This window comes from Polypterus senegalus, chromosome 3 (genome assembly GCF_016835505.1).
Source record: "Polypterus senegalus isolate Bchr_013 chromosome 3, ASM1683550v1, whole genome shotgun sequence".
NCBI classification, from domain to species: domain Eukaryota; kingdom Metazoa; phylum Chordata; class Cladistia; order Polypteriformes; family Polypteridae; genus Polypterus; species Polypterus senegalus.
Genome location: NC_053156.1, coordinates 2771135 through 2781662, shown reverse-complemented (window position 1 = coordinate 2781662; position 10528 = coordinate 2771135). Strand labels below are relative to the sequence as shown.

Sequence of the window (10528 nt, the reverse complement as noted above, 5' to 3'; positions counted from 1 at the left end):
TTTCACTTACTCTCATCATTCTAGATCAGTTATGGGTGTCATGCGCTCCCATTTTATGGGGGCACAGGGTACCCATCCTCCACTTAGAAACTACCAACTTATTGCAGCATATAGGAAAAATAAAAACTTAAAGGATTATCTGGTTCATGCAAAATGCCCTTCAAAGAAAAAATTCAATAAAACAATAAACTGGCAAAGGTGGATAAACCTATTTTTAAAAAATTTCAGATTTATTCAAAAAATTGCATTTATGGTATACAGTGTTCCACCTGTGGCTTGATTTATGTGGGAGAGACCAAGAATGCGTTGAGGGATCGCTTTGTACAGCACCTCAAGTTCATCTCGAATCAGAAAAAACAAACTGTTTTATACCGCCACTTTGCAATAGAAGAGCATAAACCGGTTATGTTTGGTCTGGAGCAGCAGGGGAACTGGAACAAGACCAGGAGACGGAGGTCAGAAAGGAGATGGATAACGACCTTAAATACCTTGGTCCCTCTGGAATTAAATGAGAAAGAAAATTAAAGGTTTTAGGAAGGAACTTATTAATATTTTTTTACTGTGAATTTTTTAGGGGGGATACAGGGAGTTATTTAGTTATTTACTTATTTATTTCTTTAGCTAATTTATTATTTACTAGCAAAATACCCGCGCTTCGCAGCGGCGAAGTACTATATTAAAATTTTTATTAAGAAGAAAAATTTACCTTTTTAAACTGAGGGAAAATATGGCAATAATTATTTGTTAAGGATCTCTTTGTATACCATGTTGTCAGATCGGCCCTCCAGTTGTAATATGACCAAGCTGTGCGCTGAACTTACTCTTGAGCATGTAACGTACAGTTGGCCATGTGAACAGTAATCTTGTCTCAAATCTCACAGCTTGGATTGCTGCTGTCATAATCGGTTTGAGTTTCATGGTTTGTTTCAATTATGACAGTATTTGCAGGATTTGTTGTATTAAAGTGACATTCGGCATCTGTCAAGCGTTGTAAGCACACAACCGGTTTCAGTGATAAAATCACATCCAGCTTTTGAGAGTTTAAACATTCATAAACATCAAAGTGTCCACTACTGAAATCGTCACCTGTGAATGTAAGATGTTTAAGAGGCATTGGCAGTTGTCGAAAGGTGTAAAATATTTGGCCATTTCGGTACACTTGAAAGCGACAACCAAACAATTCAGCGGCAGCCATCAACTCACATGCAGAACCATAGGTGAAGGGCTTAAGCATTTCACTCTTCTAGTGCTCCTGTGTAGTATAATTATCTCCTGTACCGTCATCAGTCCACACCTTGAACCTGTGCCAGTCATTCAATACATAAGACACAATGTTCCTCCGGATATCAAGAGTGAGCCTGATATGGCCGTGCAATATGTAACAAAGAGAATGGAAAAGGTAGGTACCATCTCCAGGCATGGAAACCACTCGGTAAGTGACAGTTCTTTGATCAATAGTGATCATCTCGATAGACATGGTAATGGGGGTTGGAATGATAAAGGAAATGGGTACCTGAGCAATGTAAAGCAAGTGTAAAATACCTATACAATAACTATAATTGTAATAAACAAACAATAAAACAGCGGAGAAGCCGTGGATTAAACAAAAAGGCTGTAGTTATCAGTAAGGAGATGTGAATCCCGTGGCGAAGCAAGGAAGGGAATGTAAAGACCGGAGCGACGGACGGTCTTATATAGGCAGGCAGCCAACAACGTGGGAGGTGACCGAGGTGCAGGCTATGGACGTATATATGTACGTTAGTAGAATTCAGTTAACGTTGGGAACCCGTGTTCCAAATTTCTTGAAGATGGGCCCATAAGTAACAAAGTTCAATATGGCGGCCGACAGTGACATCATACCACAGAAATAAGTACGTACATTGGTTTCGGTTAGTGCAGGGAAGCCGCCTATAAAATTTCGAGAAGATGGGGCAATAAATAAGAAAGTTCAACATGGCGGACGTTGTTGACCGTTATGACCATTACACGTAGAAATTCGAAATGAAACCTGCTTCTTTTGTAAGTAAGCTCTAAGGAATGAGCCTGCCAAATTTCAGCCTTCTACCTACATGGGAAGTTGGAGAATTAGTGATGTTGGTAAGTTCAATATGGCGGCTGACAGTGGTGTCATACCACCGAAATAAGTATGTACATTGATTTCGGTTAGCTCAGGGAAGCCGCCTACCAAATTTCGTGAAGATGGGGCCATGAATAAGAAAGTTCAATATGGCGGACGTTGTTGATCGTTATGACCGTTACGTGTAGAATTTCGAAATGAAACCTGCTTAACTTTTGTAAGTAAGCTGTAAAGAATAAGCCTGCCAAATATCAGCCTTCTACCTACATGGGAAGTTGGAGAATTAGTGATGAGTCAGTCAGTGAGTGAGTGAGTGAGGGCTTTGCCTTTTATTATTATAGATTTATATATTTATGTATTTATGGATGTAGGGGTTTATTTATTTATTTAGCTATTTATGTATTTTTTTATTTATTGATAGATTTAGTTAGTCGTAATGCTTTGTAGATGACGGGGATTGGTAAATTATTTTAAAAATTTTTTAGTAGGGACAGATTTTTGGGTTTGGTGGGAATTATTAATTTTATCAATATTTTTAGGAATGTTGATTTTATTAATATCCCAAATAATTTAAAGATAAATATTTTGAATTTTCTATCTTTTTGGTTTTTAGTTAGGATCTTAAAAGAATTTTATTCTACATTTAAAAAGCTTTTATAATATCTTAGGAAGGGTGGAGGAGAAAAAACAAAAAATAAAATAGGACAAGTGTACCAGTGCTTACCAGTTATGGCCATATCCCCTACCCTAAGCCTAACCCTAATTTTATTATTTATTTCTCAACTTTTTTTCAATTTTTTCACTAGAAAAATTTGAGAATTTTGAATTTTTTTCACTAACAAATAATTTTTCTTTTCACAATTATCACATATTTTTAAAAAAAATCCTTTTTTGATTTAAAAAAAAAAATTACCTGTAATTCTTTTCCTATATATAAAAATACTTACCGTTAGTCCAGCTGGGGTCCTGTAAAATAAAGCCATAATTTGGGTCTGGTGAGTACCAAAAAACAAAATAATTTTTACTTACCTGATTAATAATTACATTTCTGGCTTTATTATAATTCCTAATAGAGTGACAACAATAATATAATAAATTATAGAAAAACTTACCTGTATAAGAACCCAGAGAAATACTTGCCTGTGAGACTAACCAATAGCCTATTTTTTAATTTTTTAGAACTTAATTTTGCCTGTCTTTTTGGTTGTTTTTCCCTTATCTTTTTATAGCTAAGATGTCATCCATGAGGGTGGAGAAATTGTATTTCAAGCTCCTGCAGGGGATTCACCATCTAGAAATCATAACAAATATGAATCCACCGAAAGGTATGGCTAAGCAAGTAGAAAGGCTCACCATGTTCATTAAACCTTCTTCCCCTAACTCGGTAACTACCTCCAAAATTAGAGCAAATACAGATCTGTGGCTACAGGGTGTACTGGAGATATTACGAGAACATTACCGATTAGTTATTGAAGGGTTTTGTAAACAACTATTTGTATCTGATGAGTAAGCGCAGGCTAAGGCCATTTCTATGGCACGTAAGAAGTATAGGGGGAAAACTAACTGATTCGTCTCTTGCTTCCTTTAGGCAGCACATTTTTATCAACTCCAAAAAACAAGGGGACTTACCTGTTTTTACTCAAGGTGAGGCCCTCCAGCGGTCCTCTTCGGATGTGGGGTTCTCGGTGTCAGCGGAGTCGGCTCCTCTTATTTCTGTGACTTCGGCTTCGTTGCCCCTGGTTCCTTTGGGTAATGATGAGGATCCTGGAAGTGGTGAGGATATTATTACTTCTTCCTCCCCAGTGAACTGTGTAACACCAGTCGTAGTGGAGGGCCCTGGCAGAAAAATCACGGTAAGAAAGTGTTCTGTTGTTTCAGGTGCAGTTGGTGGAAGTGATCAAACAAATATTAAGGCTGACCAAATTGAGAACAAAGTTTTATTCAAAGTCAAAATGAACTTTATTGTCATCTCAACCATATACAAGTATACAGATAGACGAAATTGCAAAGCTCAGGGTCCACAGTGTAACAACATGATGTGCAAATAGTAAATTAAAAATAGAATAAAAATTTTAAAATAAAACACAAACAAGACAAGACATTGTACAAAGATAGGACAAAGAAGTAGCAGCAATATTGATGTGTAAGATATGTAATATAATAAATATAGATAATACAGAAATGATCAGTGTATGATAATAGTTGTTTAAGACGTGTGCAAACAATGACAGGTCAGAATGTTTCATAACAGAAGGATATCAAGAGTGTCAAAATCCTTAAAGGTCAGTATGAGATTTTCAGTTCTTTTCTACATGCACACTCGTCTTTGCAGGACTGTGGTTTTCATGTATAAAAGTTCTGTTTTTAGAGGTGGTCGAGGCCGTGTGGAAGGTCCCAGGGGGCAGCCTGGTGTTAAAGAGTCTAACAGCTTGGGGGTAAAAACTCTCCTGCAGCCTGGCAGATTTGGCTTTGATGCTGCAGTATCTTCTCTTGGATGGCAGAAGTGTGAAAAGTCCATGTGAGGGGTGTAAGGGGTCCTGCTCAATGCTGCAGGCCTTGCGGACACTGCGTTTGTAAAATATGTCCTGTAGTGAAGGGAGAGGCACCCCAATAATGTTCTCTGCTGTCTTCACTATCCTTTGCAGGCGCTTGCGGTCGGATATGTTGCAGTTGCCATACCAGACAGTGATGCAGCTGGTCAGGACACTCTCTATGGTGCCTCTGTAGAACATGGTGAGGATGGAAGGGGGAAGACGTGCTCGCTAACAGCCGCCTCAGGAAGTGTAGTCTCTGCTGGGCTTTTTTGATTAGTGATGAGGTGTTATGTGTCCACGTAAGTTCCTCAGTTATGTGCACACCGAGGAATTTGGTACTCCTAACAATCTCCACATCTAAACCATTGATGCTGAGCGGGATGTGGGCAGGACGTGATTTTCTGAAGTCCACGCTTATCTCTTTTGTCTTGTCGACATTGAGAGATAGATTGTTGTCTTCACACCATGCAGACAGCCGTTCCACCTCATCTCTGTATGATCTTTCATCATCCCTGCTTATCAGTCCCAGCACCGTCGTATCATCCGCAAACTTGATGATGTGGTTGGTGTTGTGCGTGGCTGTGCAGTCGTGAGTCAGCAGAGTGACTAAGGGTGGACTAAGCACACAGCCCTGCGGTGCTCCAGTGCTCAGTGTGATGATGCTGGAAGTGTTGTGGCCCATCTGAACTGACTGGGGCCTCTCTGTCAAGAAGTCCAGGATCCAATTGCAGAGGGTGGTGTTTAGGCCCAACCTGCTCAGTTTTACAACCAGCTTTGGAGGGATGATTGTGTTGAAGGCAGAGCTAAAGTCTATGAATAGCATCCTGACATGTGTCTTTTTTATCCAGATGTGTCAGGGAGAGGTGAAGGGCAGAGCATATGGCATCCTCAGTTGACCTGTTTGAGCGGTATTCAAACTGAAGAAGGTCAAGGGAGGCAGGGAGATTAGTCTTCATATGTGACATGACTAACCTTTCGAAGCACTTCATTATGACTGGTGTGAGTGCAACTGGTTGGTAGTCATTCAGGCATGTCACTGATGACTTCTTTGGCACTGGTATGATGGTGGTATTAAACACTCAATTAAAAAAGGAATATGTTCCAACAATTGGGGCTAACATGATGATTGACCTCTCCCAGGGTTCTTCCGAGGATGAGGGCGATACTGATGACCCCAATAGTAAAGTCTGCCTTTTAGAAAGTTTATCATCCTTGCCACCGACTGCATATGATGCATATGACACTTTAATTATATCGGACAGTTCCTTAACCAACTTCATTGTCACCACTCATCTGAGCTTAACCCTGTTGGTGATTAAAAATTTGACACTATCGGGTTTATTATGACATCTAAGCTAAGGACCAGTGATTTCTGGCCTCAAGAGAGTGGTGATTTTGGCTGGTTACTGGGACGTGGTCCAAGCAGGTGCTGGAGGTAAGGTCCAAATTTTGTGGACCAAGATGTTTGCCACTTTACGTGGTGTCTTCCTCCAAGCACAGATTTTTCTTGCCCAGGTGCCTCTCACTGTTGACCCGGTTCTCAACAGAAAAATGTTCCAGTTTAATGAGCAGTTGTTAAAATGCGACATGATGAGAGTGATTTTATCTCCCAGATTTAAACTGTATAGGGAGGTGGATCACTCGGATCGCTTAGGTACAATATCTGCACATGAACTGGTCAACTATTGGATAAATAAAACCTTAAATTGTAATTAATGTGCTGCCTACAGGAATTATTTTAAAATACTAGGATAGTAAAGAGTGTGAATGAGTGTGTGAATTAGTTTTCTTTTTCTATTTCCTTGGCCATATGAAAGGGTTGTTTTTTTTTCTTGTTTTTTCTTTTTTATTCTTTTTTCTATTTCTAACCTTAAGCATACTGGGGTAAAAAGCCCTGATGTTAAGACTTGTGGGTCAATGGCAGGACCCAGGTATAATGTGTGGAGGTTGGTTTGTCTTGTTATTTTTCTTTTTAAATAGGAACTACCCCTAGCCCAAGTACTAACCTTAATTCCAAGGGGTCAGGAGCCATAAGGCTAAAATAATATATGGGAGCCCTGATGTTAAGATCGTGGAGATTGGCAGCTTGAGATTTGGTTAACAGGTTGGTTCTTGGGAGAGTAATTTTTCTTATAGGTTTCTTCTTCTATGATTTTTCTTTATAAGAACTATCCCGTGCCCAAATTCTAATCTTAACCCCAGGTGATATTGGGCCCTGAGGCTAAAATAATACTAGTTAAGCCCTGATGTTAAGATCGTGTAGGTCAGCAGCTGAAGATTGGCGATAGGCTGGAATTTGGTGCTTTATTTTTATAATAGTGTGGTGGGAAAGGGAAAGCAGGTGTGTAGAGTGTGTGTGTGAGTGTGTTAGGACAGGCCAAATTAAAAAATAAAATAAAGTGGGCCAAAGAGGGAACGTGTAGTTATGGTTAGGGCAAAGAATAGTGAAGTCTAAATACCGGATTTTGAAAACTCATTAGGGGTGTTACTAATAACTGGTTGGTGATGTTTCCTTGATATCTTTAAGTAATTACATTTTAGACTTTTGTAGGATTACTAGGAACAATTAATAAAAAGTGATGATTGGCCGTTAAAAAAAAAAACGCTTTTTGGGGATGGCCGATTTATAAAAACAAAAAATAAATTGTCCTGTTTAAATCTTTATGGAAGTTTAGTTTGATGATTGTTGATAGGATAGAGTGGAAGCAATTAGGAGTAGTTAATTAGAGCACTCTAAAAGAATATATGGAATGATGGTCCTGAGAAAATATAAATAAATATAACTGTAGGAAGTGTACCCATGCATTGATTTTCACCGCAAGGTGAGCATCACCTACCCTAATCCTGACCCGGCTTGAGTCCTGCTACAGCAGTTAAACCTTTCATTTTAGCCTTTATTCTTATCTTTATTGCGTAGATAGTTTTATCGAGCTGAAGGCCTAGGGGAGGAGAAGATTGATTAGGAGTAATTGATTTTCTTTGGCCAGGTAAATTTGTTGAATGGATACTATTTGTCTAAATAGGTTAATATCTATTCAGACAGTTACCGAGATAAGGGTGAAGGGTGGAGGCCCATTGTTGATCCAGGTATTGGTTAATTACACTTGTGAAAGCCTATTTAAAACAATTTCTATTGATCCCAGTAAGAGTCTATTTAATTAATTTAATACATTTTTAAGTATTTATTAATAGGTTGGCGATTGGTCTCTTGGGTGATGGTGATTTGGGTGATTAAACATCTGTTGTCACAGTTTTGGGAGATAAAAGCTGGTCTTTTCTCAGTCTTTGTCATTCCTCTGATGAAGGGACACGAGTCCTGAAATGTTAGGGATTTATTCTAATTCATTTTCTTTCTTTCTTTCCTAGGAAAGAGTTGGGTATAGTAAGTCTTTGTAGAAATTGATACTTACCTGATCTTTGACTTTTCTCTTTTAATAATGAAGTATTTTTTTAACAGTTTTGTTTAGATTAAAAAATAATTTTTTGATTTAACCTTTTTTCAAATTAACAGGATCCTATAAAGTAAGTATTTTTTCATTTCTCAGTGCACTGTTTTTTCAACTTTTTCACTTTGAGATTTTTTGATTTTTTCACTAAATTTTTTGTTCTTTCTTTTCACAATTATCACAAAGATTTTTCAAAAATTCTTTTGATTTAAAAACAATAATTTAAAAGAAATTACCTGTAATTCTCTTCCTGTAAATAAAAAATACTTGCCTTTAGTCCAGCTGGGGTCCTGTAAGACAAAACCATAAATTGGGTCTGGTGAGTATTAAAAATTTATTTTACTTACTTGACTAATTTACATTTCTAGTTTTTTATTAAAATTCCTAATAGTGACAACATTTAAATACAATATATTTAACCTACCTGTATAAGAGCCCAGAGAGATACTTACCTGTGAGACCTACCGATTAGCCTATTTTTTTTTTTAATTAACTTTGCCTGTCTTTTTTTGGTTGTTTTTCCCTTATTTTTTGTAGCTAAGATGTCCTCCATGAGAGTGGAAAAATTATATTTCAAACTCCTGCAGGGTATTCATCACCTAGAAATCGTTTCGATTAAGAATCCACCAAAAGGTATGGCCAAGCAAGTGGAAAGGCTCACTATGTTTATTAAACCATCTTCTCCTAACTCGGAAACCACCTCCAAAATTAGGGCAAATACAGATCTGTGGTTACAGGGGGTTTTGGATGTATTAAGGGAACATTACCGGTTGGTTATTGAACGGTTTTGTAAGCAATTACCGGTATCGGATGAGCTAGCACAAGCTAAGGCCATTTCAATGGCTCGTAAGAAGTATAGGGGAAAACTTATGGATTCTTCTCGTTTCCTTTAGGCAGCATGTTTTCACTAATTCTAAAAAACAAGGCGACTTACCTGTTCCGCAAGGTGAAGCCCTCCAGCGGTCCTCTTCGGATCTGGGGTTTTCTGTGTCGGCGGAGTCGGCTCCTTTTATTTCTGTAGCTTTGGCTTCATTGCCCTTGGGCCTGGATGAGGATCCTGGAGTGGGTGAGGATGTTATTACTTTTTCCTCCCCAGTGAACCAGTTAACATCTGTCGTGGGGGATGGCCCTGGCAAGGGGATTACAGTAAAAGTGTTCTGTTTTGGGTGCAGCCGGTGGGAGTGACCGATTAAATAATAAGCGGACCAAATTGACAACAAGGTGGTATTAAACACAAAATTTAAAAAAGGAATTTGTGCCAACATTTGGGGAGAACATGATGATCGACCTCTCTCCGGATTTGTCCGGAGATGAGGATGATACTGATGACCCCAATTCTAAAGTCTGCCATTTAGAAAATTTGTCGGCCCTGCCGACTGCATATAAAACGGACACCCTAATTATATCAGACAGTTCCTTAGCCAATTTCAGTGTCACCACCCATCTTCGCCTAACCCTGCTAGTGATTAAAAATTTGATGCTGGCAGGGTTGTTGCGTCATCTGGGCAAGGGACCAGCTATTTCTGGTCTGAAGAGGGTGGTGATACTGGCCAGCTATTGGGATGTTGTCCAAACGGGTGTTGGAAAAGTCCAAATTTTATGGACTAAGATGTTTCCCATGTTATAGGGCATCTTTCTCGGAGCACAGATCTTTCTTGCTCTGGTGCAACTTACTGCTGACCCGATTTTTGAATAGGAAGTTGTTCCAATTTAATGGGCAGTTATTGAGATGCGATATGGCGAGAGTGATTCTGTCTCCAAGATTTAAACTATATAGGGAGATGGATCACCCGGATCGTTTGGCTGTGGTTTCTGCTCATGAATTGGTCAACTACTGACCTTGAGTAGTGATTAATGTGCTGCCTACAGGAACTTTTATGTATTTTTTTAGTACAGTGTGTGAATGTGGGAGTATTAGTTTTTTCTTTTGAATAATTTTTGTATCTCACTTTATACCGAACCTTAAGCATTTACTTGGGCGGAAAGCCCTTGTGTTAAGACCTTGGTCATTGGCAGGACCCAGGGGTTATATGCATATAGGTTGGTGTTTTTTGTGTTTTTATAATAGGAACTACCCCCAGTCCAAGGACTAACCTTAACCCCAAGGGGGTCAGGAGCCCTAAGGCTAAGATAGTGTACTGGAACCCTGATAAGATCGTGGAGATCGGCAGCTTTGGATTTGGTGAGCAGGTTGATCCTTGGCAAATTTTTTTATGGGGATTTCCTGTTATGCCGAGCCCAAGCTCTAACCCTAACCCCAGGTGATGTAGGGTCCTGAGGCTAAAATAGTAATTTTAACCCTGATGTTAAGATCGTGTAGGTTGGCAGCTTGTGTTGGTGATGGGTTGGAGGTTGGGAACTTTGATTTTTTTTCCTTTGTGCTTTTCAAAATTTAGTGACGTGTGCGGTATGGATGAGTGTGTGTGTTTTGGATAGGATAGGCGGGGTTAAATAAATAGAATCGGCCAAAG

At 39.0% G+C, this 10528-nt stretch overlaps 1 long non-coding RNA gene across 1 annotated transcript; it reads left to right on the top strand.

Annotated features, from left to right (window-relative positions):
* Positions 1-8053: 8053 nt before the first annotated feature.
* LOC120526730 lies at positions 8054-9309 on the top strand. The gene is made up of 4 exons (XR_005633151.1): positions 8054-8133; positions 8335-8376; positions 8595-8690; positions 8951-9309. It is a non-coding gene; the product is annotated as an uncharacterized LOC120526730 (long non-coding RNA).
* Positions 9310-10528: the final 1219 nt, after the last annotated feature.